We start from the raw sequence: 27,906 nt of genomic DNA, 5'->3' as shown, positions 1-27,906 counted from the left end.
AATATTACTTTAAGTTTTACTTTTGCATTAAACATTTTAAATCTTTTTGGTTGAAATAAAAAAGCTTTTTCTTGCTGTTTCAAAGCAAATAATGCAAACATCCAGATGATAGATCTGTTTCACTGCTATATACACAGTAGCAAGTATGCAATAGCCTTTCCTACATAGTGTGTTTAAGCGCAGCTGGAATGCTGTATTGACCAATCAGCATCCAAGACCAGAAATAAGCTTTAAATAATGTATCATGCCAAAGGCCTGAAAGCTGCCAGCACATAATGCTTTAATATAAAAGCTTTATAAGAGAAAAAGCTTTACTGATGTTTTAAAGTGCATGCCAGTTTACATCTGGCTCTAAAATGTCTGTCTGGATTTAGGTTTGTGTATTGTGCTATAATACATGTGTTTCCTAGGATTTGTCCTCACATCAACAAGCTTTTATTCGTCTGTCAGACTGAAAAAGCACCTGTGCCAGGTCACGTAAGTCTCTGACCATAGTGCTCCACTCCAGAGTGTTGTGCAATGTTCTCCTGCCCAGCGGCATCTCGCACACAAGGTTGTGTGTCTTTTCTCCATGTTTTTCATTTGTTTAAAAGAGGTCCATCACCTCCTCTCAGACGGCTGGCTGGCTAATTGAATGGAAATATGATTGATTCCCTGCTTCTCCGCAGTCGGCGAGCAATTAAGCTGAGTGGGTTGGACGGGAGCTCACTTTCGTTCTGTTTTTTGCCGGCGCGCTCAGGTGCGCCACGACTTTAAAAAGGCAAAGTTCACTGTTTAAGAAAAGTGCTGTGTTTAAAATAGCAAAGCTTTGAAACCTTTAATCAGGTATGGCATTTGAAAGAATCTTGCTTTGTTATTATGCTTTTGCCTGGATTTCACATTATTTTGCACATGTTAGGGCTTTACAATAAGAGAAATTACATTTACAATTACATTTATTCATTAAAAATGACCTATAGAGCATAACAAGATATACTTTTGATCAGTATGTGTTTTCTAGGGCTGCAAAATGTATAATTTCAGCATCGACATTGCAAGGGCAGATTTGCAATAAATCACAGATTTTAGTGTTACTATACTATACAAGAACATTTTCAAATGGCAGAAAGAAATCACAGATTCAATAACTGTGGTTTGTGATGGTATGCAATACCATTCTAAGCTTTTCAAGTCATCTGATGAAGCCATTCAGTCATGATCATATCGCAATACACATTGTAGCAAAATATCTCAATGTCATTTTCCCTAAATATCTTGCAGGCCAAGCTCGAGCCCATGACATTTTGCGATGATAAATGCATTGCTCCACCCATTAAAGGAATACATAAAAAAGTCCCCTATGTCATCCAAGATGTTTATATCTTTTGAGAAGAAATTACGTTTTTTCCAGAAAAATTCCAGGATTCTTTTCCATACTTTAGGAATAAGAGGTCTTATCTAAACAGAGGAATAAGGGTCTTATCTAAAGAAACGATTGTCATTTTCACCAAAAAAATACAAAAGTGCTTTTAAAGAGCACCAATTGTCCGATCCTCGATTTTACATTACCTTTAGTAAGTGTGTATTAGTACATGTTAACGATATGCAAAAGCTACATACCCCAAAGTAAACTATTACACGAGTTATCGTCTCCAACGTAAATCTCTTTTCTTGACTACAACAAAAACACGGATTGTAGGAAACAGTTTACTTCCTGGGATTGGGGATGTAGTAAAGGCCGACATTATCACAATTCCTCCCGCTTCGGACTCACAGCCTGTAAGTTAATTCCTGTTAGCATTGCAATGTGACGGAATCTTTCAAACATGGTAAGGAGCGTCACATTTCCTGCTGACTAGTGGTATTCAGGCCAATCATAACGTACAGATTAGCTGGCCAATCAAGGACACAAAGCTTTTCAAATCCGTGCGTTTCAGGAGGAGAGTAAAATCTGGAGCTACAAAAATGTGCGGTACGTGAAAATAATGTGTTTTTTAACCATAAACCATGTAAACACATTGTATTATACCAAAAGCACAAAATAACACTGTTTTAGCAATAAAATAAGTGCTCTTTGAAACCCAACTTCTCGTCTAGCCGTGTGACGCGCCGGCGCGACCATACATATTAAACAATCACGTAGACACTTGGGGTGAGTAAATTATCAGAATTTTTTTATGAAAGTGGAATACTCCTTTAAGCTACATGAACACTAATTTTTACTTTTGGCTACAAGAATTTTTAGTCAGTAACATACAGACAACCGGACCACACTGCTAAGCTGCCTGCTCAGGCCCCTCACACCCAGTATGATAGAAGGAGTGTGCAAGATTTCTAACATCCCTCACTCCCTCCCACTTGTGTCCGATGCCGAATGTTAACATAACCGGCGTGAATCTCGTCATTCTCTACCCTTCACTGTGTTCCCTTCACCTTGTTTGGCCTCTTTCTTTCATTCTGTCTCTCTATATGCTGCTGTCCAGCCGTAAGAGCAGGGCTCTCCTGGGATGGAAAACTACTTTCTGTGGTAATCCCTTAATCATCATACTGTACTGGGATTACTGAGGGTTGCCCCAGCACTGTGGCTGTTACCCTTCTACAATCATTAGCGGAGCAGCGCCACGCCATACGGCTTGGCCCTCTAAAATCTTTTTTCTACACAAACATCCCAGCCATCTCCCCAGGTCAGGTTTTGCAATAAAGGGCTTTCTCTCTTCGGTGGATGTTTATTTATCACTTGCTATTGGATTTGGGTTTCCTATTTCAATATTGTTGAGGTCAGAAGTTGTGAAGTCAGATTAGAGCTAGTTGACAGTTGCTTATTGTTTTTGCCTAAAGGTGGAAGTAATATCATAAAAGATAAGAGGTGCGTCACAATTGGGCACTTGTTATTAAAGGAGAATGACTAGATTTTTTCTAATATATTTTTTAATTAGGTTTTTCCAGTGGTAGTGCTTTTATTAGCATGCTATTTTATTTCTTATCTGCTACATTTATGCTTTGGCAGACGTTTATCTAAAGCAACTTACAGTGCATTTTTAAGTAATGCAGTTTTTATTAGTATGCTGTATATGTTCCCTGGAAACCAAACCTCTACCTCAATGCTCTACCAGTTGAGCCACAGGAACAGCCGCTAGACATTTTGTGGTGCACAACCCTCTTGCAAAAGTCCCGCCTTTAAATTTGTACTTTTCAAAACACACTTGCAACTTCTATACACATTGAGACGCACGTTTTGGGACACATCCATTGAAGAGTCAGTTGTTTAATAAAGAAAATTATCAATAAAAAGCTCAATAAATGTGCTGTGATTCATCATCCTTACTGTAGGAGGTTTATGGCATCTTGGCACAATGTAGTTGGTCACAGGTTTGCTATGAAACTGGTTTATCCAATCGATTTGAGTTTTTTATATTTTTGTTGTTTTGCTGAGAACCAATACTGTTATTTTCAATAATTTATGTGAGTGGATAATGACATATATTTTTATAAATTTCTTTGGAAAGAAGAAGCCTTAGGGCCTGATGTCTCCGCATGTTCACACTTGTGCTGTTTTCCGTAGAAATTCCAAATGTACTCAGTCGGCTTGTGTGAATATTCTGTCTTGAATGTCCTTATTATCAATACAGATTATTTGTCTTCAAAATTTTATCTTTAGACCTGTCAGAAATTTTCCATTCACTTTTCTGTGTTCTGCAGATAGAGCAAATGCACCATTATTTCAAAAAGCAAAAGAAAAACTAACTAGACAACAATAATAAAAATGCTTTGTCGTGTGTTCCTTAAATTAGGACAGCAAGATCGCAAATGTGCATATCGCAATACACATACCACCATGGTTTGCATTAACTGAATGATTTTAATACTTTAAAAAGTTATGTATAGTCAGGGTTTATGGTCCATGCAGATAGCAGAGAGACTGAGTGGTACTTTCGTTTAATTCACATTTATTTGTATAGCGCTTTTCACAATTTACACTGTTGCAAAGTAGCTTTACAAAAAGACACAATGTAGGATATATTTATATATTATATTTATGCATTTGGCAGACACTTTTCTCCAAATCGACTTGCAGTCCATTACAAACTATGCATTTTTATCAGTATTTGTGTTCCCTGGGTTTAAACCCATGACCTATTGCACTGCAAATGCAGAATACACATAAAACACAACAATTCAGAAAATAAAAAAGTATTGATCAGTTTATGGTCTAGCGCTGGTATTGTCTAAAGAATTTAAATTGATTTTACAAACTAAAAGCATTATTGTATCGCATATCATATACCAAGTTATCACATTTCGCTTTTTTCTCCAGTATCGTGCAGCCCTACTTAAATTAAATAATTTTTTACTGTGGCTTGCTAGTAAGTATTTTTATGTATAGCTTTTTTTTCATTCATAATGTGTTGAAAGAGTGCCAGTGTTTGTGCCGTGATGCCATCTTTTTGCGTTTCTTTTCTTAAAAGCCACTTTTATAAAGCAGCATGCCTACAGCGGTAGGCACATTTAATCTTTCTTAATCCAGACACTTGACGTCTTCAATCTGGTTCTGCAAAATTAGTTTCTCTCTTGCTCCCTCTCTCTTTTCCATGTTTATCTCTCTGACTCTCCCTCACTCTTTATTATGGGTTTTGAGCAGCATTTTTTCCCAGAAGTTTATGCGGAGACTCTGTTCAGACCTGCATGCCCTTGAATTACTGAGTGTCGTATTTATAACTCTCAACGTCAAATATGTATGTTGTTAACTGCAGCTTTTTTAACTGGCTAGATCAATTATTCAGAAAAATGTGTTGTTATCCACCCAACCAAATCTGAATCATGAAAAAACAGCAAGAAAAAAAACAAATAATGTTAGCAAAATCTTGGAAAAATAGGCAGGATTCTCTACTCTCAAGCGATGGGGGCGTGTACCACACCCACTCGTGGGAAAACTGCTAATGTATCGTTACAACCATAGACTGTAAAAAAAGATGGACGACGCCTGTTCGCTCTCTTCCATTGGTGAAAAGTGAAGCCGCCAGTGTCCCGATATGGCTCTGACATCTTGGGTCTTGAGTCTGCGCAGTAGCGATTTCGGGACCAGTCATGCGCAGTAGTGAGCAGGAAGTGAAGCCACGAAATCAAAACCCTGGCCTTGCTCTCGTAGAATGCGCATATCACACGATATCACAGCTGTCAATCATGACGTGACACCACTGTTTTTATTTAATTACATAACTAACTAAACACAAACCTATTTTAAAAACACTTGAATGTACATCAGCGTGATAAGAACTACAGTAAATGACAGAAACCAGCTTCGGAAAAAAGATAATTGAAGTGTAATTAATTTTTTTAGTTGGTCTATTGAAAAACATGGGGAGGCGGGGTTTATGACCTATACTGGGACCAGTCACTGGGGGGCAATCGAGACGTTTTGGCTTCACTTTTCAGGGCTTGTGCGGCACGCTTGGTGACAACCTGAATGGATGCTTGTGATTGTGTTAGGGGTGGGGCCATGCGCTGTCATCGAGCCATTATTTTGGGCCAGCCTAAAAAATCCTAAACTCAGAAATGGTTAAACAAAAACTGTTAAACGATCTAACTCTGCAATTTGCTACTACCGTATTTCAGGACTATAAGTCGCTCCGGAGTATAAGTCGCATCAGTCGCATCAGTCAAAATGCGTTTTGAAGAGGAAAAACATATATATATAAATGGACTATACATTGCGTTTATTTAGAAAATTATTTCACAAAATCCAAGCCGACGAACAGACATTTAACCTGGAAAGGCAAGTTATTCAACTAAACAATAGAACAGAACAGCAGCCTGAATAGGTGTCCGTACATGTTAAAGTAACATAAACAGTTATGTACACAATACACAATAACATACAGAACATACCTGGGAGGCTGAATAGACTAAATTAACACGACAAGCGAAATCAAGTTCACCAACCTTCCGAAGTCATTCCACATCACTGAAACCATTGAATTGCATAAATACAGGAGCAGCATAGAGCAGACTCTCGCGGCTGTAGGTGGTTAAAGGGCTCGTTATAGTTGTGCGTAGGTCCTACGCCGTAGGTTCCGCGTGGGTTTTTATTGATACTTTTGCATTGTTGTCCGCATCGACGTGCAAACACACGCACAGACCGTTGGAAGTCAGTATCCAACCGTGTAACCACAGTAGCAGCGAGACCGTCAAAGAAGAAGCAGCTTGGCAAGTTAAACCCACAAACGAAGAAGAAACAGCAACTTGTTGTGTATGACTTGAGAAGACCAGCAGTGATAGATGTAAATAAACAGCGACTATTGTTGCAGTTTGAGTTAAATCACTCCTCAACTTGGCTCATCTTTGTTTTCATCGTCGCAAACGGAAATACCTATGATGCAGTTTTTTACCTGACGGGAGGGGTTCTGGTTGACCAATCACAGCGTTTGCGGTCCGCGTAGAACTAACGTGCTGTTAAAGATATTGCGAGGTAGCTACGGCGTAGAACTTACGCACGACTATAAATCGGTCTTAATGGTTTCTTTTGGTTCAGATGAAATAATTTTGACGTATAAGTCGCACCTGACTAGAAATTCCAGGACCCACCAAACTATGAAAAAAGTGTGACTGATAGTCTGGAAAATACGATAATGTTTTAAACCATTTTTTTTACCATTTCTGAGGGCCTAAAACAGTGGCTTGATGATGCTCTTGAACCACCGCGCATGGCCATCACCCCTAACACAATGGTGAGCATGCATTCAAGTTGTAGCTGTAATTGAAAGTTAAGAGAGATGGCCGCATTCCCATGTTGTCCTTACTCAATTTTCAAGATTGACTTTACAGGGACTTTAAAATTAGTTTTTGTTTTTTATATAGTGTACAAATTTGATATTTATATTTTATTGCATTAGACTTGTTGTGAACATTATTTCCAAAAAAAATATATTATGACTAAGCTGTTATTCTAGGATGCTAAGCCAAGCAATACAGAGTTGCTCATTGAACTTTATTTTCGTTCTTGAAAAGGTGTGCTGGTTTCATTAAGCAGCCTCTGAAAGTGACCTTGTATGTAGAGGACGGGGAAAGTGGACTAGCTGGAGTGAATGACCCAATATGGTGTGCTGGTGTATCCTCTCCCCTGATCATTACTCTACCTATAGTCCCTGGGCTACAGAACTGGGGCTGCGTGGAGGAGGCAGAGGAGTAAAGTGACCTACATTCCACTGCTTTCCTGAATCTGGAGCTCTTCAGCTTACAGATACATCATATATAATCGTAATGGTTAACAATTTAGGCGGTGTTTACAAGGGTTGTAGGTTCAGTCTCAAGTAGAGTTGACCTGAAGGGGTTTTGAAATTACAGTCCTATTCACCAGAGGCATTTTTGGAGGCACCTTTTTTTGTATATGTGCCGCACTTGTCCATGCTTGTTGTGTTGATGCAAAAAAAAACATGCTTTCAGTTTTTGCTTTCATTGTTTTGGGTCATGACATTAGGAGCGCTGTAAAGTGCACTACCTTAGCTTCACTTGACTGAATGTTACAACCCCTGATTTGTCTATTAAAAAAGTGGTGTGGAAATGTAGAGCACCATACTGATGGAGCAGGTTATAGTCCCCCTGGCTTGAAAGGACTCGGTTATTAGGACTGATATGACTCTCTGGGGGCTCAAAGCTTATTTTTGTGTCCCTAAAAGCTTTCTGAACATAAGCAAGGCAAACCCATTATCGGATATATTATGCTGTTTGCCTCCTGCAAAAGCCTGGCATCCTTAGGTTTTGGTTGACAGGACTGTAATGTGTCCAGGTTCTGGGTTCCAATCAAATTTGCACACTGTATGCCAAGATCCTTAAGTCTTAGGATACCACCACCTAGAGGCATTTACACTCCATTTTCTCAACTCTGATGAAATTCAAAAACTTCTCATCTGGGTCAGGACGTGATAGGGATTTCGTGGACGCTATGATCCAGTTCTGGTTCGTCAAACCCACTTTAGTTCAGTATCGTGCTGTGTGTCGTTTGGAGTAGTATGACGGTACCTCATGCCACCACAGAGAAAATCTGCATTATTGACGACACCAGCATCTACATATTTAATACAGTGGCCCTGCTATTGACTTTCCAGACTTTCGCTCCCCATGTACAAAGCCAAGCACTCCCGTACCCCTGTGGAGAGACATTCTGCTCCCCTATCAGACTGAAACGGTCCCCCGCATCTCTTTGAGATTCATTTCATGTGAACAGGAGGTCCATTTCAGTCTGGGCCTTTGTATTACAGTGCCGCTGTGTGTGTGTTTTTGGTACCAGGGTCTGTACCAAGGACTTTCATTACTGTTCATGCATGCAAGTTTCTGTAATTCTCAGCAAATGCTGGCTGCCATTAGAACCAACAAATTCATTACATTTTTTACATTATATGCAGTTGTAAAACTGACCTAAAGAAACCACTTGAGGTAATTTGGTAAAGCATGGTGCTGGCAATGTCAAAGTCATGGGTACGAGTCCCACGGAGCACACAAAACAAATGTAATACACCACAAGTCGCTTTACAATACAGTGTCTGATGAATGCATACATTTATATATATGGTTAAAAATATTTACTTGATTATATGTGTATGTGAAACTGACTCCCAAAATGGGATGTTGGTAGGCTTGGTACCTTAAAGGAGTAGTTAATGGTGGATTGTTTAAAATTTGGTTGTCTTTAGAATAACATGTTTTAGTTCTTTTTTACTTTAACCAGTGTCCTCCATGTTTATTCAGCCTTTCCATCTCAGTTCTTTACTGCCATCCCTCTGACTTCAGGTATCAATTGAAACACCGCAGTAAACTGTTTTGAATTGCAAACTTGCATTGTTTTTACCCTGCGTGTTCTACAGTGTAGACGTTATGGATGTTCCAGTGAGGAAGCTTTTCCTGTGGTATCATCCATTACACAAAGATATTTAACAGTGACGTTCAGCATCTATAGCATTTACTTGAATCTGTTTACATCTTTCTCTTTAAAATTATTATTAACATTATTGGTTATTAGGAAAGTAAATGGGATGGGTGTCACCATTTCCAACATGATGACAAGCAAGAACAAACCAAAGTTTTTCAGAGACAAACGGATATCTTGTGCTGTACCCGGTCCGCCTCTGCAGTGGCCTTCAGTTGTCAGCGCGAGGGCTGAGTCATAATAAGCGGTGTGCTGACGACCAGAGACGCCCCAAAGCGCCACGATTAGCTACTGTGCTACAGTCAAGTGTCTCGTTGGTCCACCATGTATCTCATCCTCTCTCTCCTAAATCTGATTCATCAGTGAATAATTCGGACCACCGTGGGGTTTATGTTGTGACTCATTCTGATGCTTGAGAAATGGGGAGCTGGAGCTTTGGGGGGGCTTAATGTATAGGAAAACCTATGTCTAACTGCCTACCTATAATCTGCTTTTGGGTTAATGACGTGACGTTAATTATTTGTGTCTGTATAGTTCAATTAAATATAAAAGGGTTCAAAGTTCAAAATAAATTTGCAGATCACTTGCGTACATTCTCTAAAATACAAGTCTTAAATTTCTGGTTTTATTTCATTTTGAAAGAATATTTGGGGGATAATTGCAGAAAATCTCAATGTGGTGTAACCAGTCTGTGTCAACTGGTGATATAAATATATTCATAAAAAATGTGGAATAAAATATAATCATCTAGTTTAGTGTAATATGATTTTTTACAAAATTTTTTATATCATTTGTCAAAGATTATTTAAAAAAGAGAGCTGTTTTTTACAAAATATTACAAAAACGCATTAAAATTTACATTTAGAACTAATAAAATTATATTTTAAAATGATTTTTTTTCTTTTGATGATTGCACTTACATGCCATCAAGGTGGATAAAATATTTAATATTTCTCATTCTTTGGCGCAATTGGCAGTTACACCATTTGACATTTTCATGTCCATTCAGTCTAAACTTTCATAAAAATGGTGCAAATGTAATTTTTTATTGCATAAAATTAACATAAATACACTATGTGCATTGAAATAAACCTGATGCATGCTTTAAAAAAAAAGATTTTTAAATTTCTCATCTTGCCAAACCGTTTTTGTCACTGACCCTTTTATTTCATTTTTGTGTATTCATTACATAAATAAGTACATGATGTTAGCTAAATGCGTTTGTATTATTTAAGAAATAATATGTCTGCCTCACAGTCACAGACACTTATAATAACATCATTTTAATAATAACTGTAATCAAACCCATTACCTTTGCATTACTAAGCATTGAGCTCTTCCAGTTGAGCTACACAAACTCATATTTTGCTTTACAGTAGGGGCCAAAAGTGATGGTTTGGGGGGCATTTGTATTTAAGTGCCCCCTCAGGTTAAATTAACACATTAAAATATGAGTCATTATTTTTGGGCTCCACATTTTGTGTATCATTTCTTCCAAGCCTCCTTCTCAACGTCTCAGTTTATACTCCAAACATGCATACAAACATTTGAATGCATCTTTATTCAAATATTTGAATAAAGATAAAATATGTCAATTGCTCAAAGTTGCAGATCATTTTGGCCACTACTGTACATCGTCTTATTTGAATCTGTGTCTAGCAGAGTACAACGCCTGTGTATTCATCAGCCTTTTGAATAAGCAGATTATTCTGTTTAATCATTTGCTCATGAATGCATTGTGACTGTGCAGGTTTTTCCCAAAATGATCTCTCTGCATATAACCGCAGATTTGCCAGCTGGTGGATTACATAATCCAGGCTCTGGTTTTACGGCGGCTCACCTCAAAGTAAAACCTGTACTGAAAAACGGAAACCGAATATTAATCAGAATTGTTTGAGGGTTCTTTTGTTGTTGTTTCCGATTATTTACAAGAGGTCTGCAGCATGTCACCGTGTTCCTTTCAGAGTAAAGCCAATTTGTCAATCTACTCGGTTTACAAGGACATCAGTGCCAGAGGCTCGGTCTGTGCAGTGTGATATGCATGCTAAACACAAACACACACACACACACACACTGATTTACTCTTCCAGTTGCGTCAGCAGTCATCACCGCAGTTTCTCCCAGTCAGCGCCCCTCTTCTCCACCTGGGAAAAACACATCAGCACGCCATGAATGACGCGCTTTCTGTCAATGTCTTTGTGTGTATTAGTGAAAGAGCAAGGATAGGATGAATGGGCAACCCAGGACACCCCACTCAAAGGCAAACATCGGCATGATGTTAAAGGCGAATTCTATCTCCACAAATGCGACAAAAGAGAAATCGAGCAAATTAAAAGTAGGCTCCGGAATAGTTTGGTTTAATTTTATTGATTTTCTTGACGTTCATTGTTGGGTCAAAGAGAACTTCATGTTCCAGGATAATTTTCTTAAGAGCGCGCAAACTGTTAAGTCAACTCCACAGGGAAACACATGCATGCACTCAATAATTGTCTCCGGTGTGTAATTAGTACGTCCTGAGAGAGAAAATAATTGCATACTTGATTTGGGTTAAAATACACACGGTAATTGAACCTTTGTGTAATATGGGTCTATGGCACTTGAGATATATGTGTTACACTTGAAGTACCCAACAGGAATTAAGATAATGAGTTTTTGTTTACCAACATAAGCGAATTGTATTTATATATATATATGGAGCTTTGGTATAAATTGTTTTTAGTTAGTTGTTTTTATTAATAATTCAATATTTATGTTAATATGCAGAAACTTTTTTTTATTATTATTTTGTCATTTAATCACCATTTTAGCAAGTCATGGCCTTGCTCTCATGATGGCTCTTTGTGTAACTTTAATCAGCAGATGCGTACTGATTAATAATCTCTTATGTCACCGGTTAATTCCTTCACATGGCTCTCCGAAATTAAAGTCACGACGGAAACCCTGGCTGCTTTCTGAGAAGGACTCTTTGCTTGTCATCAGATTGAAAATAGTGCAAATGGTAATCTGCGGATTATGGTGTTAATCCCAGGTTTGAATGCTGTACAATGGGGCAAGAGGTTAATGTTTAAGTGATAAACGGGCTGTGCTTTGAAATAAGTTGGGTGCTGTAAATGATTCGGAGACAATACTCATTTTGCATTTCATATGGTTCAGATTTTTATATCCACTGGCACAGGTAAACCTCATTTGGCATAAAAAGGTGCCAAATACATACAGTGTAAATTTTTGCTGTAATTATGCAGCTGGTTGAAAGTAACTCACTGTACAAGATAAGGACTAAATATGTTTTATGTTAATTTAACTTTGAACAAACTGTTGCCAATAAATGAGTTAAATGTAAAATACAGTAAGTTACTGGCAGCTAGTTGCCAGTAATCATTTCTACAGAAATTTTTCACAGTGTAATGGTGTTTTTCTCTAAAAATAAGATTCATTCATTGAGTCTGTTTGGTACCGAAGTCAAGGTTGATTAATTGGCAGATCGTAATGGAGATGTTTGTGTTTTTTCAAGAGTCACTGATAAATTTGTATGGCTCCTCTCAAGAACTGAGCATCACCATCGCTATGGAGACAACCTTGGCACAGGCAATGTGATTGGTTTGAACAGAACAAGAAGTGTTGCGCTGCACGCATGTGACTCTTACTGGTGTATAAGTGCAATTAAATAGTATAGTCTCTCAAAAATGGTTATCATGAGCTTATTCTGGACAAATATTTGAAGGACACAGAGAAGCTCTTGAGAGACCTTTACAGCTATCTATAAAATGTGAAGCCATTTAAAATAGATGCCTGTATAATAGTACATTATACATTTATATATGAAGAGCTCAGATACAAAACCCTCTTAGTGCATTATAAATGAGTATTTTATGGATTGTGCGATCAAACCAGTATTTATGAATGGCCTGAAACAAGTGATTTTTGAAAGTATTTGATGAACGTATACATGCCGAGAGCATTAGGTTTATATCATTAGCTCATTTTTTGACGGAGATACCCTACAAAATGTCCATATTTGGGTGAACAACCCAGCAATTTTAGAAAAAGGGGCAGGTCAAAACTTTTTTCAATAGATATGGGAAACTAGATACAGTGGAATATAAATGTAAAAAGCTTTATAAAATAAGATAACAGTTGGTCAGAATGTACCGTAGGACTCTGCGTCAATGTCACTAAAGCCTAAATTACCATCCTCAACTAGGTCATGTGCTCTCAAATAGACTTTATTTTATAGCCCACATTGCTCACCTTATTTACCCTTCAGATTTTCAGATGCCCACAGGCATAAAGCCCAGAATACACTGCTGGATTTTTTCACCCCTAAGATTATCACACTGTGCGACACATGGATCGTTTAAACTTGGGTACGACAAGCATGTAAACTGTATGAAGATGACATGGAGGCTTCGACGGCTGCGTCACACCTTAGCACAATGTCACCAGCATCCGCTAGTGGTAAACACACTGCGTTTATCATGCTGAGTTTTTGACACTGTCAGAAAACTATCTTAAGCTATCTTTGGACGCAAAACCGGTAAAACGGCCGTCTTTGAACCTCTCTCACTGTACGACATAGGACCACAGATGAAGAGCCACGATCACAGAAATCGCACAATTGTTTCACAATAGCAATCTTTAGTCTGGGACAGATGGGACCTCATGTGTCTGCCCTGTTCAAATAATTAAGGATTTGTCTTCAAAATATATTCAAACCTTTTGATCAACATTAACGCAAATGCTTGGAATAGATTAATAAAACATATAATAGTATATTAATTGAAAAATGGTAAAAGGTATAAATTGTTGTGTCATACAGTACATACGCTGCAATTTGAACATTTCAGACTTATTACGATTTAATGACACTTAGAATGACAAAAAATACAAAACAATCCTGTACATTTTTTTTTTCAATTGTATTATAAAAAAAACGTTCAGCTGTTTTTACTAATCAATCAATTAGAAATATCAAAAAGGCATTGACCAAGTGAAACTGGCAGGTATGTTCTCCCCCAACCTAAACTCTGCTTTCCATAATCCGAAAAAACATTTGTTTGGCAAATACATTGAGGGAGTGAAAACAAATATTCCAGTCTATGTTAAGGAACATCATGTGATGTCTCTTCTCGCTGTCTGGGCAAAACTAAATGATCTGATTAAGAGCTGTATGTTAAGTAGTAGCTCAAATAGATGAAAATCAGACATGCATGATCAGATCTCATTAAATTGTTCCTCCTGATCAGTATATAACAGATATCTTTTGATCCAGCACATATTTTGAGACCGTCTTCATTACGCCCTCTGCCTAGCAGCACCCAGCAACAGATTGGACCCAGAATGTGGTGTTATAAATCACAATGGCAATTGGCTAAATGACTATGTTTTGCTTTGGTTTATGGCTGTGAAATATTGTTACAGCATGATTATATTGACCTCAGTATCATTTCAACTACATTATGGCATCATATAATCGGTGTAACTGAGAACAACCAAGAGTAGTTTTAATTTATTGCTCAGATGTACGTTGCTTGTTCATAGCTCAGATGACTTTGTGGAGTTCTCAGTTGTGTGTCATTCAAGTGTCAGCTTTCTCTAAGATTTTTTATTTCCTTGGAGAAATAGTTAAAAGTCTTAAAAATTAATTTATTTAAAATTAAATGTGAAATGTCTAGACTTATGCATAAGCTTGATAGATTGATCATTTGCTCTTGGTAGAACTTCATAAGAAATGCATGAGTTCATATTGAAATTTCTGAGCAATCCAAGCACCTTGAGAAATCAGGATCATTGCAATATATATGAAGAGACTCTAGAGGAGACACATTTGCGATAACTAAAAGCTTTAAACATCTAAGAATCAGGAGACTAAAGCCTGCAGTATAGTTTTTTATGTGTACTCGAACCTTGCAAGGCATAGTTTATTTGACGTATGTGTTTATCGTACATGTACACAGACGTTCAACCCGTGCATATTGCGACCAAATGCAATGCATCTCCTGAACTACATACTACATTCTCCTATAGGCGCATGCGTGGTTACAAAAATTTGCTTACTATTTGCGTACTATTCTGATTAAGAAATTTGCATCACTAGCACTGTACGTAGACCCTCGTGTATTCGTAAAACTTAACTATAATTCTTTAATTTAGGTGCCAGAATTACCAATAAGGGGAAGTTAGCTTGAGATTGCAATTTCAAAAAAGCGCAGATGAGAGCGAAAATTTCTGCGGGTGATTTACTGACACGGTGCACAGGCGAACACAGGCGAAAAAGTTTCATAACAACCAATGCAATCTACCAAAAGCAGGACAAGTTAGTGTAGGGTTGAAGACATGCTTTTTTAGGCATTAAATAATGGTGCAAATACCAATAAAGTGCACAAATACGAGCGCAAACCTTGGTAATTCGCATTGTGTGATTCGTTTAAATACTGTACTCATCAATTTGGCTTCTAAAAAGGGAAACTCCTATAAATGCATATGCAATGGGGTCAGTCGCAAAAACAACTGTGTCTACGCCTTTTCAGTGCTAATCTTTCACTGCGTGCCTTCACTAAATCCACTAAAGTATTTTTTAATGGCAAAAGAGGCGTTTGCGCTGGTGTAAGCTGTAAGTAAATCTGTCCCTTTTCACAAAATTACCACTATGTATTAAATGACATTTCTGCGTTATGAGATAAATATCCTGCTTTGGATAATACTCATGGTTTTATCTATGTGATGCAGATACGATTATGCAACTTCATTTAGACATTGCTTTTAGGATTTTCTACTTTCCAGCACACCGAATCCACCATAAAATCCAATCACAGTCAATGCAATTTTCATTTTTTTCATGAAGTATTACAGCCCAGTAAGAATGATGTATGAGATGCATTTCATCACCACTGTCCTGACAGCAGCACCATTAAGCTTTGGTCAGCTGGTGTCTCTAGCTCTCTAATCCTCCTTGTGTTTGACATTTCTGCACATCTATCAAGTCGTTGCTCTTACGCGTCTGCATGTCCACTATCCAGAATATTCCTTCACGATTTAGAAATTGGCAGTATGCATCACACATGGCTGTATATGTAGGTATTACAGTATGTCAGATCCAGCCCTAGAGCCTCCATTGGCAGCGGTCCCACCCAGGGTTGCAGACCGCTGTGATTTTGCCCCACTGGGAGCTTGGACACGAAGCAGCATTGCCAGGGAGGGAGAAGGTGCCCAGATGGCCTTGTGACCATGTCTGTGGACAGTTTGGAGGGCTAATGGCCTAGATTCTTACACATGAACTCCAATCTGTTTCAGCATGTGATCCAGTTAACACTTCTCATGGAGAGAGCTCATAGAAAAGTTGCTACTTTATGAACAACAGTGGTCAGATTTGTGTATTAAAATGATTTTTCCTTTACAGAGGTCATTATTTTTCAGTTGGTTAAAGGCGGGGTGCATGATTTCTGAAAGCCAATATTGACATTTGAAATCACCTAAACAAACACACCCCTACCCCAATAGAATCGGGACCTTCTGTTGATAGACCCGCCCCACACATACGCAACCCAGGCAACGATGTCGGTTAGTAGACACGCCCCTTGGTGCTGATTGGCTACAAGTGTGTTTTGGTAGTTGGCCCGACTCTCTTCTCCAAAGTGTTTTCAGATATAGTGCACTTCCGGTAACGGCGCCATCTTGGGTACGTGGGTACGTTGCGCATTGAATCGCGTGGGTCCAAGATAGCGTCATTAACAAAAAATAGGTATGATAGCTTATATAGTTTGAAATCTGGATATTTTCCCTACAATATCGCATCGATTAGCCACAAAAAAACTTTGAATAACTCCTTGGATCCGTGTGGATTACTTCTGTGAAGGATGAATGCACTTTTTTGGGCTTCAAATCCGAAGTTGTTCCCTGATACCGGTTGTTTCCCATTAAAAGCTTGGAAAAATAACTCCAAATGTGTTCGTCTGAAAGACGATGGACGTATATATTTTGGTTTGCTTGAGTACATCATGGGGTAGTTTTGATATTTGGCTGGAGTATCCCTTTAAGCCACTCCTTCCAGAAAAATGAGAGTTCCAGAGTTTTTTTGTGATTGTTGCGGACAAAAATCCTTGATCTTGCGGCACATTTTCTTAAAAAATGCGATGGAATATGCAGGATATTTATGCAAATTTATTTGATGAAATAGCAGGTACTTGCAAAAATTGCGGGAACTTGCAAAAACTGCGGGAACATGCAAAAACTGCGGGAACATGCAAAAACTGAGGGAACTTGCAAAAACTGCGGGAACATGCAAAAACTGCGGGAACATGCAAAAATTGCGGGAACTTGCAAAAACTGCGGGAACATGCAAAAACTGCGGGAACATGCAAAAACTGCGGGAACATGCAAAAACTGCGGGGACATGCAAAAACTGCGGGGACATGCAAAAATTGCGGGAACTTGCAAAAACTGCGGGAACATGCAAAAACTGCGGGAACATGCAAAAACTGCGGGAACATGCAAAAACTGCGGGAACATGCAAAAACTGCGGGAACATGCAAAAACTGAGGGAACTTGCAAAAACTGCGGGAACATGCAAAAACTGCGGGAACATGCAAAAATTGCGGGAACTTGCAAAAACTGCGGGAACATGCAAAAACTGCGGGAACATGCAAAAACTGCGGGAACATGCAAAAACTGCGGGAACATGCAAAAACTGCGGGGACATGCAAAAATTGCGGGAACTTGCAAAAACTGCGGGAACATGCAAAAACTGCGGGAACATGCAAAAACTGCGGGAACTTGCAAAAACTGCAGGAACTTGCAAAAACTGCGGGAACTTGCAAAAACTGCAGGAACTTGCAAAAACTGCGGGAACTTGCAAAAACTGCGGGAACATGCAAAAACTGCGGGAACATGCAAAAACTGAGGGAACTTGCAAAAACTGCGGGAACATGCAAAAACTGCGGGAACATGCAAAAACTGCGGGAACATGCAAAAACTGAGGGAACTTGCAAAAACTGCGGGAACATGCAAAAACTGCGGGAACATGCAAAAATTGCGGGAACTTGCAAAAACTGCGGGAACATGCAAAAACTGCGGGAACATGCAAAAACTGCGGGAACATGCAAAAACTGCGGGGACATGCAAAAACTGCGGGGACATGCAAAAATTGCGGGAACTTGCAAAAACTGCGGGAACATGCAAAAACTGCGGGAACATGCAAAAACTGCGGGAACATGCAAAAACTGCGGGAACATGCAAAAACTGCGGGAACATGCAAAAACTGAGGGAACTTGCAAAAACTGCGGGAACATGCAAAAACTGCGGGAACATGCAAAAATTGCGGGAACTTGCAAAAACTGCGGGAACATGCAAAAACTGCGGGAACATGCAAAAACTGCGGGAACATGCAAAAACTGCGGGAACATGCAAAAACTGCGGGGACATGCAAAAATTGCGGGAACTTGCAAAAACTGCGGGAACATGCAAAAACTGCGGGAACATGCAAAAACTGCGGGAACTTGCAAAAACTGCAGGAACTTGCAAAAACTGCGGGAACTTGCAAAAACTGCAGGAACTTGCAAAAACTGCGGGAACTTGCAAAAACTGCGGGAACATGCAAAAACTGCGGGAACATGCAAAAACTGCGGGAACTTGCAAAAACTGCAGGAACTTGCAAAAACTGCGGGAACTTGCAAAAACTGCGGGAACATGCAAAAACTGCGGGAACATGCAAAAACTGCGGGAACTTGCAAAAACTGCAGGAACTTGCAAAAACTGTTTTCAGCTTTTGCAGCTTTTCAATGATGTTCCCGTCACATAATCACGTCACTTCATAACGTTCCCATGGCAACAGGGGACTATGCTGCACTTGTGTGACGTAAATCACCATTTTTCAACTTCCCCGCATATTTTGCGCACGGAAATCTGCAATTTATGCTGCGAAAGTGCGCCGTAGTTGAAAAAATGCATCCCCTGCTTAAAAATGCAGACTTTGGCTGATTATGCGTTAAATCATGTGATATTCACCTTATTCCGCCACGCCCCTTTTTAATTCTTCGCTCTTCCGCATTTTGTCAACGGACTTCCGCTGCTAATATGGCACAGTGCATTCGGTGGTTAGTTTGGTGGTTAGAAGATTGTTTGTAGTTCACTATAACTTTAGTGAAATGACAAATATCGCTACTGCTGTAAATGTTTTAAATTAGGAGCACGGTTAAAACTTCATACGACGATTGGATAGTCTTATATTGTCCCATCAATCGTCTCGTGGTTAGACGATATGAAGCGGCCGCGACAAGTAACCTGGCATATTTAATTACCTCATCCTGTCAGGAGTTGATGGAGCAGCATTGAAAATTATTAAAAGTATGTCTACCAATATTTACACAGTGATTTCGTCTTTTTTATAGCAAATGTGCACCTTAGCCAGTCCAATAACTATTTCGTTTTTATGTGGTACCATGATAGAATTCATTTGCAAACTTGCCAACACTTATTCCTTCAAATCATGAGACTAAAATCCTTTTAAGTGGAATCTCTAAAGCTCACATATGGTTTAAGAAATTCCTTACAGATAATAACTGATCACACTGTAAAGGTTTATATAACTGCATGGCAGGATACATCTGATCACATAGTAAATGTTTAATATAACTGCATGACAGGTAACATCTGATAACATTGTAAAGATTTAATATAAATGCACAACATGATCACATTGTAAAGATTTAATATAAATGCACAACATCTGATCACATTGTAAAGATTTAATATAAATGCACAACATCTGATCACATTGTAAAGGTTTAATATAAATGCACAACATCTGATCACATTGTAAATGTTTAATATAACTGCATGACAGGTAACAGCTGATCACATTGTAAAGATTTAATATAAATGCACAACATGATCACATTGTAAAGATTTAATATAAATGCACAACATCTGATCACATTGTAAATGTTTAATATAAATGCACAACATCTGATCACACTGTAAATGTTTAATATCACTGCATGACATCTGATCACATATGAAGGTTTAATGTAACTTTACAACCGGTAAAGCAAGACCACCCTGCAATAAATTAAGGAGTCATCAGGAGCTGATCCCAAGCGTATATCTGGAAGCTGTTGGTGTATGTACTGGTAAAGTGCTTGGCGACTGTGTAATGGATGCAATATCAACCCTGTGTAAAGCTGACAAAGATGGTTGTTTCTCAGCAGAGATATGTACATTTGTGCCAGCTCAACACATGAAGCAGAAGCAGTTTCTCAGACAGGGTTTACAGGACTAGGCCTTAATTATATTAGGACATTTTAGTTTTTACAAACAAATCCTACAAAAAAACAAGACTGGTGCGCATCTTGTGACAAAACAATGGCACTAATATATGTTGAGGTATGTCAGTAAAAGGTGTTTTTAAATTATTGTAGCTCAAATATGCATTTTAGCCTGGTACCAGGATAAGCCCTGTCAGTGAAACTGCACCATTGTTTTCCCATATCAGATGTAGGTTGCTTCAGGTTGAGTTGTGATTTTAAAGTGTAGTTGTGGTCAGAGACGGATAGATGCTCCCATTGTGTTTCTGCATCACAGTTTAGGAACATGTTGATTGTATCATCCTCACAGTTGTCCACTGCATCACTAAACATCAATGCATCTGTGAAAACAATATAACCATAAACATTTTTATGTTAGTATTTAAAATAAACTTGCATCATGAGAATTTATATATAAATGGCACCCATACTTAAACAGAACAGTGTGTAAGAGAGATGCATTAAAAAGAGACAGAAACATTATACACACAACCTTTAACTTCAGTGTTAAATAATACGTTGTTTAATATGTCATTATCAATATCTGAATGAGAAATGAACTGACATTCTAGCATCTGAAATCTCAGTAACTTGTAGGAATCACGTGGGCTACTGTAAGAATGTAATGTACTATAATATCTCGTTGTATATCGTAAATATAAAAATATAGGTGGACAATTAAAACTATTCAAATAGTTGCATTTTATAAACTAACATTACTGATCTTAAGTGTATTTGTAGAACGGACATCACAAATCTAACTTTAGGCGAACGAGCACAAAGTTAGCTAAGATAGCTTACCTGAAACTGGCCACCTTTTCAACACCAGGCGTGGTTTAAAGTTACCGGAACATCGTAGTCGAACCATTAATTACTTGCGATAAGGGTGTTCCTCAGTTGGCTTAAAATTGGTAAGAAAGAAACATAAAGGCGCTCGAGTGAGCTTTTTAAGCTTAACACGTCGCCTTCAGTCACTGCCTCAGCTGCTCATCGTCTTTGCGGCCGGAAGAACGTTGACAAAATGAGCGAAATGGCGCCGCCCTTGTTGTCGTGAAAAATAAGGTGAATAATAATCACGTTTTTCTGGAGGGACTTTTAACCTAGCAACAACCCAGAACACCTTGGCAACCACATGGCCACACCCTAAAGTTGTTTTGTATGGAAAACCAAATCTACATTAAATTGAATGCCTTTTGATGGGTTTGCTGTAAGACTTTTTACAACTTCTCTACCCACTTATTATTGCTGCCAAAATGGCATGGCCATAATTGTATTATTTTTAATGAGATGCACTCCAAGAAGATGATGTTGGATAAAACACTGTAGCATACATCAATCTAAAGAGTAGCTTCTCATTACAAACAGCTTTGAAGAGATAAGTCCTATTGTACACTATCCAGTTCAGCTGCGTACCTCACTTCTAGGCCAATCTGTTACCTGCGATAACAGACTTCCTGTGACATCACAAAGCAGCATTTTCCACTAACACTCATTTTCTCCTCTTTGTCTTCTCATGTCATGCTTTCTCCCTCTCTTTCACTGTATTCGCTCTCGCTCGCTTTGTCAGTAAAGGTATGCAAAGCTTTTCAACCTGCGCAACGTAAGCAGGCAGGTCAAAAGCGGAGAGTATGAAAAGTGTGGGTAAGCGAGATGCGTGGGTGTGATGACGGCATCGCTCTCTATCTCTCCCTCCCTTCTCGTCCGAAAGCGTGACTCCGAAACGCTAAACGGAACAAGAGAGGAATGATGGGAGAAGTGGGGTTTCATTTAGGTCCTTGACCCAGTACAGAGAGAGAGTGTGTGTGTGTTTGTAGGAGTGTGTGTAGGAGAAAGAGTGGGTGGGTGTGTGTGAGAGAAAGAGAAAGAGTAATGGACACGTAGCAGATTTAGTTGATGTTAATCCTGCACTGTGCTATTAATAACTCTTGAGTCATCCCACAAACACACACACAAACACCCTTCAATTTATCATCAGGCTCCCACAAACTCATTTTCACCCACTAGCACTTTGAGACCTGTGAGGATTTACACATACAGATGTACGATACTACGTTACACACCGATTTTAAACATTTAAGGTTATCCCCCAGAAATGCTGTCAACATTCATTCGTCCTTTTGTTGTACCAAAACTTGCATGGCATGAATTTTTGAAGAATTTATTGGGTGCTCTTTTTTTGTAAATTGAACACAGATTTATTCTTACAAAATATTAATATGTGTTCCTGTTGCTCAGCACAAAGGTTGATGGTTCCCAAGTAACACACACATAGTGATGAAATGTATACCGTAAATCCACTGTTAGTCGCTTTGGATAAAATCATCTGCCTTATGCAGAAGTGTAAAAAATATTTGTATTTATTTCCTGTAATAACCATAAACTGATTTAATGACTGCAGAATTGTTATTTTTGGGTGTTGCTTTAACCATGGGTTCACACCAGCTGCGTTTGAGACGTCAAATTCGCGTCTACCGCATCTAGTTTGCTGCTTGAACACTTTGAGTTTACTCGCTTCATTCGCATGTGAAATTCAAGTCATTGAGGCATTTATGCGGATATTCACGTCATGGGAGGGGCTTCTGCGACTCTGCTCGCTTCCTGTAATCACGTCCCTACTAGAGCAAGCACCTAATTGGTTAACGTCACCAAAGTTCGCTCGTTTGCCGTGGCAACGCTTAATTCACGTGAACTAGATGCGTGAATGAGGCGGAATCGCGTCTACCACTCCGCACTAGACGCCTCATTCGTGGCATGAGACCTCCAGACGCGCGTCAACGCGTCTTTACATTGACTTAACATTGAAATTACTCGCGCTTGAGGCCTCTACCGCGGCTGGTCTGAACACTCATGTCAGGCATAATAAACACACCAATTAAAGGTACACTCCACTTTTTTGAAAAAATGCTAATTTTCCACCTCCCCTAGAGTTAAACATTAGATTTTTACCTTTTTGGAATCCATTCAGCTGATCTCCGGGTCTGGCGGTACAACTTTTAGCATAGCTTAGCAATGACATTACGCACTGTCTGAAAATAGTCCCCTTGGCAACTTCAATAGCAGGGGACTATTTTCGCGCAGTGCGTAATGTCATGGCGCCTCCTGCAGCCATGTTATGGCAGCAAAGTCCTTGATTATTATGCCAGAATGAGAGTGTAGTTCCTAGCCATATCTTTTAATTTTGCGTCTGTTTTAGTACACGATGTAAAGTCAAGTTTTAAATAGAAAAAATATCGAAACTTTTTGGTTATTTTTTTGCGGGATGCTAATGGTCTAATCAGATTCAATGAATTATGCTAAGCTATGCTGAAAGTAGTAGCGCCAGACCCGGAGATCGGCTGAATGGATTCCAAAACAGTTAAAATAATATGTTTAACTCTAGGGGAGCTGGAAAATGAGCATATTTTCAATGTGTCCCTTTAACCTTTGTAATAAATGATACTTCAATATGATGGTACACCGCAGTCTCTGATAATGCCTGTGCAGCCACTGATGGCTCAACTATAGCAAATCTCAAAGGAGGAGCTGTGTGTGAACAGGAAAATCCTCTGTCTCTCACACCACACACACACATACACACACGTGATGTTGAGCGTTTGAGGGGTCTTATATAGTCAAGGGCGACTGGAAGTTAATGCAGATGGAGAAGCCCCCTTGAGATCTGTGTGTGTGAAATGCTTTTGCAGTAGTAGATGGGTTACATGCAAACCAAGCTACACTGCAGTAAAGAAACGCTTTTGACACACATTTATTCATACATTGAAAATATGTTTGTCATGTAATGGTTATGGATGCTGATTGGCCGGTTTAGTGATGCTGAAATTCATTACCCAGCCTGTGAAAACCCAGCTAAAGTTATTTTTTGTGATTTACTGTTTTATACATAAATTCATAAATGTTATGTGAAAATATAACCTTGATATCTTGAGGTCATGCCAGTGATTTGAAGTCAAACGTTGATGCTCCTAATTCTTCTTAAACTACATCTTGGATTTCACAGACATGGTCACATAACATACTTATAACAATTTTTCTTAATGAAATATTTTAATTTATCCTATCTATCCAGCCTAATGTAAAACATGCATGATATCAATGCCAAGCCATTTTTGTTCAACTCTTTGGCTTCACATGTCATCTTACTAGAGAGACGTCACTATGCTCTGTGCCTCAAAGTCTGTAGATGAAGAAAGATGTGTATTTTTTGTAACTTGGTTGAGAGGACAAAAAAGTCCTCATTCCTTCGCAGTGGCGTCTCCTATTGGCTCAACTAAGGTGTGCTGAAGAGCTTTAGCCAATCAGAAATTCCCACCTCGGCACCCCTCCCCTTCAGGTAGTGACGCCTGTATGCGTGTGTTCAGATGAGGGTACAAGAGAGAGAGAGAGAGAGCTGAGGATTTCTATGAATGGAAATGCGGAGGTGGATCCTAGAATTTGATGGCTATTGGCGTGTCATATATTTCTATCTTATTTCTTTCTATATTTATGTGTCCCCTCCTCAGGCCATCAGTTTCCACCCATCACAGCTCACTGTCACGGTTTTATTCCTTATTATCACCATCTTCCTGTAATGGTGGACCGTAATACGTACTGCTGTCACTGCCACACATATAAGATGCGTGTTTGAAATCTATTGGTTTTGGAACGACTGTTTCTCCAACCCTAGGATTATAAACATTAAGTTTAATTGTATGGAGGGAGAGGTGGCTTGACAGAAAGAGAAATGGATGTATGGATGGATGGACAGATAGACAGGAAGACATACTGTAGATATAAAGATAGACAGATTGATGGATGATTATTTCTTTTAATACTTCTACAAAGTAATTTTTTATCCTCTTTCTGTTCATTTAGAGCAGAGCGTCATTGAGGTGTCCTTCAGAATGCTCCACTTTCCTTTACCCTTCTGTCTGCGAGCCTGATAACACACCGTGTGCGCGTGTGTGAAAGAGAGACTTTGAGATTGCTCTGATTTCTAATATCTAACTTGTTTTCTGGCATGAGGGCGGATGGAGGCTGTTCGCCTCACTACAGCATCTCCGCCACGGCAACCCATCATCATGCCGCAGCCCACGTTGAGCAAGCAGCATGGCGCTGCTGTCAGGGTTGTCATGGTTACATAGCAGCGTCAGATGTCAGCGTTATACAGCCTCATGTTGCTGTGGCCACCAAAGCAGGGTGGTGAAGCAGTGATGTGTGAGAACTACACATACATGTGAATTTCAACATGGCTGCTCTGTGGAGTAATTTTCGGGATGTTTCAAATATTAATCTATTATTCATCTTTTCATAATTTTACTTATTCATGTTTACTTCTTAAAGGCACACAAGGCAAGTCTGAGTATTATTTCTCTACTAGCTCCCCCTAGTGTCTGGGAGTAAATGCGTTCTATATCTAAGACTATACGAGACTGAAGGACACCGGGTCGGATACAGCGAACTTGCAAGTGGGGTATTCTTCCTACAGACGGTAGGGGCGGGCGAGAGAGTCTTCATTCGTCATGTAATGAGTCATTTAACCATATACCGACTTACGAAGATGATTTATTAACATAAAAATGCTGCCTTGTGTCCCATTAATTAGTATATTGCGAAATAATGATCTGATATATATTGTTTCTCAGTCTCTTTAATAGAATACATCCAGAAAATACAGGAAATGTGTATATAGTATTAAAAACTGTGTACAAATGTAAACTGATGTGTTAGGGTAAACTCCCCTTCCACTTGAGCAATAGCAGGTAACTGTAGGATCTCTTAAACCTAAATAAAATTAAATCCTGATTTCTTATTTTAAAGAAATTTGGATTTTTACTTCTGCTCAAAAACCTTCAAGATGTGTTTAGTTCCATGAGAGGTCACATTAAACACTTACAACATTTATTCCTGAAAATTAAATTTTTTTGTACATATTTCTGTTTGATAAAATAGATTGAAAAATAAAGGATGGACATTAAACTTCTAAAACAACAAGTCTGGTGGTGGTGGCCTAAGAGTTTTGCACAGTACTGTATACAGGATTCATAAAACGTTTTACCAGAAACAAAATAAAGAGTATTTAGATTGAAATTAAATCAAAGCCATTGCCTTATGACCTTTATTATCTTCATTTATGAAAAAACCTTTTATAAAGCATTACAGACAGTCATTCATAAACAGAACATGTCATAATAAATGTTTTCTGGATTAGGACATCACATTATTGGATTGGTCTGTTATCCGCTCCCATCAGGACACAGCTGAGGCTATTAATTCAACAGAATGTTGGCAAGCGTTGCTTAAGCCCCTCACAGACACAGAATGGATGGAAATGGCACATTGACACAAACATTCAGAAGGCATATTTATTCATAGAGATAAATTTGTTCTGCTTTCCAGATAATTGTATCCACTTAGATTCAGAACCCTTTTGTCCTTGTTTTTGTCTGATTTTCTGGACAGACCTTAATTAAATATTTAAAACATGTTTTTTTGTTTGTTTATTTTAGCAATTACAGCTACAAGATTTGCCATCCATTGATTATATACAACAACCAACAGGCATACAAATACAGTATGTGTCAAAATTAAGTGCTGATTTACATCTACAATCTTAAAGGGATAGTTTACCCAAAAATAAAAATTCTGTCATCAATTAGGAAAATATTTTGAGCAATGCTTGTAACCAAACCATTTTTGAGCACCATTGACTTCCATGGTATTTTTCCTACTATTGAAAATCAATGGTGTTTCCTGCTTTATAAGTTACTTTTAAAAAGTAATGCATTACAATATTAAGTTACTTGTAATTGCTTAGTTACTTTTCATGGAAATTAATACTTACGTTACTTTTAAGTTACTTTTGCATTACTTTTTCTTACTTGGCTGAGGCTTGATCTCTTTCAGACCTTGCAGGTGTTTTTATGACTGAGAAGTTCTGCATTCAGAAATTGCATATTTCCATCGCTAAAATGTCAAGCTTTGGCCTGCCATCTCGGTTTCTGACTCAAACTGTTCCCGCTCAGACGCGCACGCATATAGTGCGTGATTCGACGTGACTACGTTTGGTTTAATTTAGTACTTTTTTTTATCAAATTAATTAAACTTGCATACTATTTTATAAAAGTAACTCAAATATTAATGCATACATTTATAAAGAACGTGTTACTTTACTCGTTACTTCAGAAAAGTAATATTATTACGTAATGCACGTTACTTGTAATGCGTTACCCTCAACACTGCAAATATCTTCCTTTTGTGTTCAACAAATAAAATAATTTTTTACAGGTTTGTAACAACATGAGGGTGAGAAAATGATCTAAACTATCCCTTTAAAGATAAATGTGCTAATGAGCAATTGAAAACATGTTTGGCTGTATGTTTTTGCTGTGAACACGAAGTCATGATCGACTTAACTTCCATGTTGTAACGTATTTCAGAGTGAAACTGAATATCAGGCAAAGAAAAAAGTGTGTGTGGCTTGTGCTTTCCACTGTGTTTTGATTAGAAGTAGATGTTTCATTCAGAAATAGAGCTGGCAACAGACTGACAATTGGAGGGTCAGAGTTAACGGATGGTCCCGCCAGAGCCGTCTAACTGACTGCAAACTTAATTTAAGTTTAAGGGGAACATGAATAAAAAAAAATAAGGACTTACAATAATAAATTGTTTATAATAAACACTGCAATATTATTAATAGTCCGTTTTGAATTAATTGAAACTTTAAGATCCAAA

General features: G+C 38.5%; 1 protein-coding gene and 1 long non-coding RNA gene across 3 annotated transcripts in view; one reads left to right on the top strand and one right to left on the bottom strand.

Annotated features, from left to right (window-relative positions):
• The window catches only part of ppm1e (protein phosphatase, Mg2+/Mn2+ dependent, 1E), a 52,173-nt gene that overhangs the window by 9,759 nt on the left and 14,508 nt on the right, over positions 1-27,906 (top strand). The gene's annotated exons all lie outside the window — the stretch shown is intronic.
• LOC135741105 (uncharacterized) lies at positions 19,702-21,295 on the bottom strand. Of its 2 annotated transcripts, XR_010529342.2 has the most exons (3): positions 20,998-21,265; positions 19,781-20,537; positions 19,702-19,743 (listed from the first exon to the last, which is right to left on the bottom strand). It is a non-coding gene; the product is annotated as an uncharacterized lncRNA (long non-coding RNA). The 2 variants fall into 2 exon arrangements; XR_010529336.1 differs by having other exon boundaries at positions 19,702-20,537; positions 20,998-21,295.

This window comes from Paramisgurnus dabryanus, chromosome 10 (genome assembly GCF_030506205.2).
Source record: "Paramisgurnus dabryanus chromosome 10, PD_genome_1.1, whole genome shotgun sequence".
NCBI classification, from domain to species: Eukaryota; Metazoa; Chordata; class Actinopteri; order Cypriniformes; family Cobitidae; genus Paramisgurnus; species Paramisgurnus dabryanus.
This window is presented reverse-complemented; position numbering and strand designations above follow the sequence as displayed.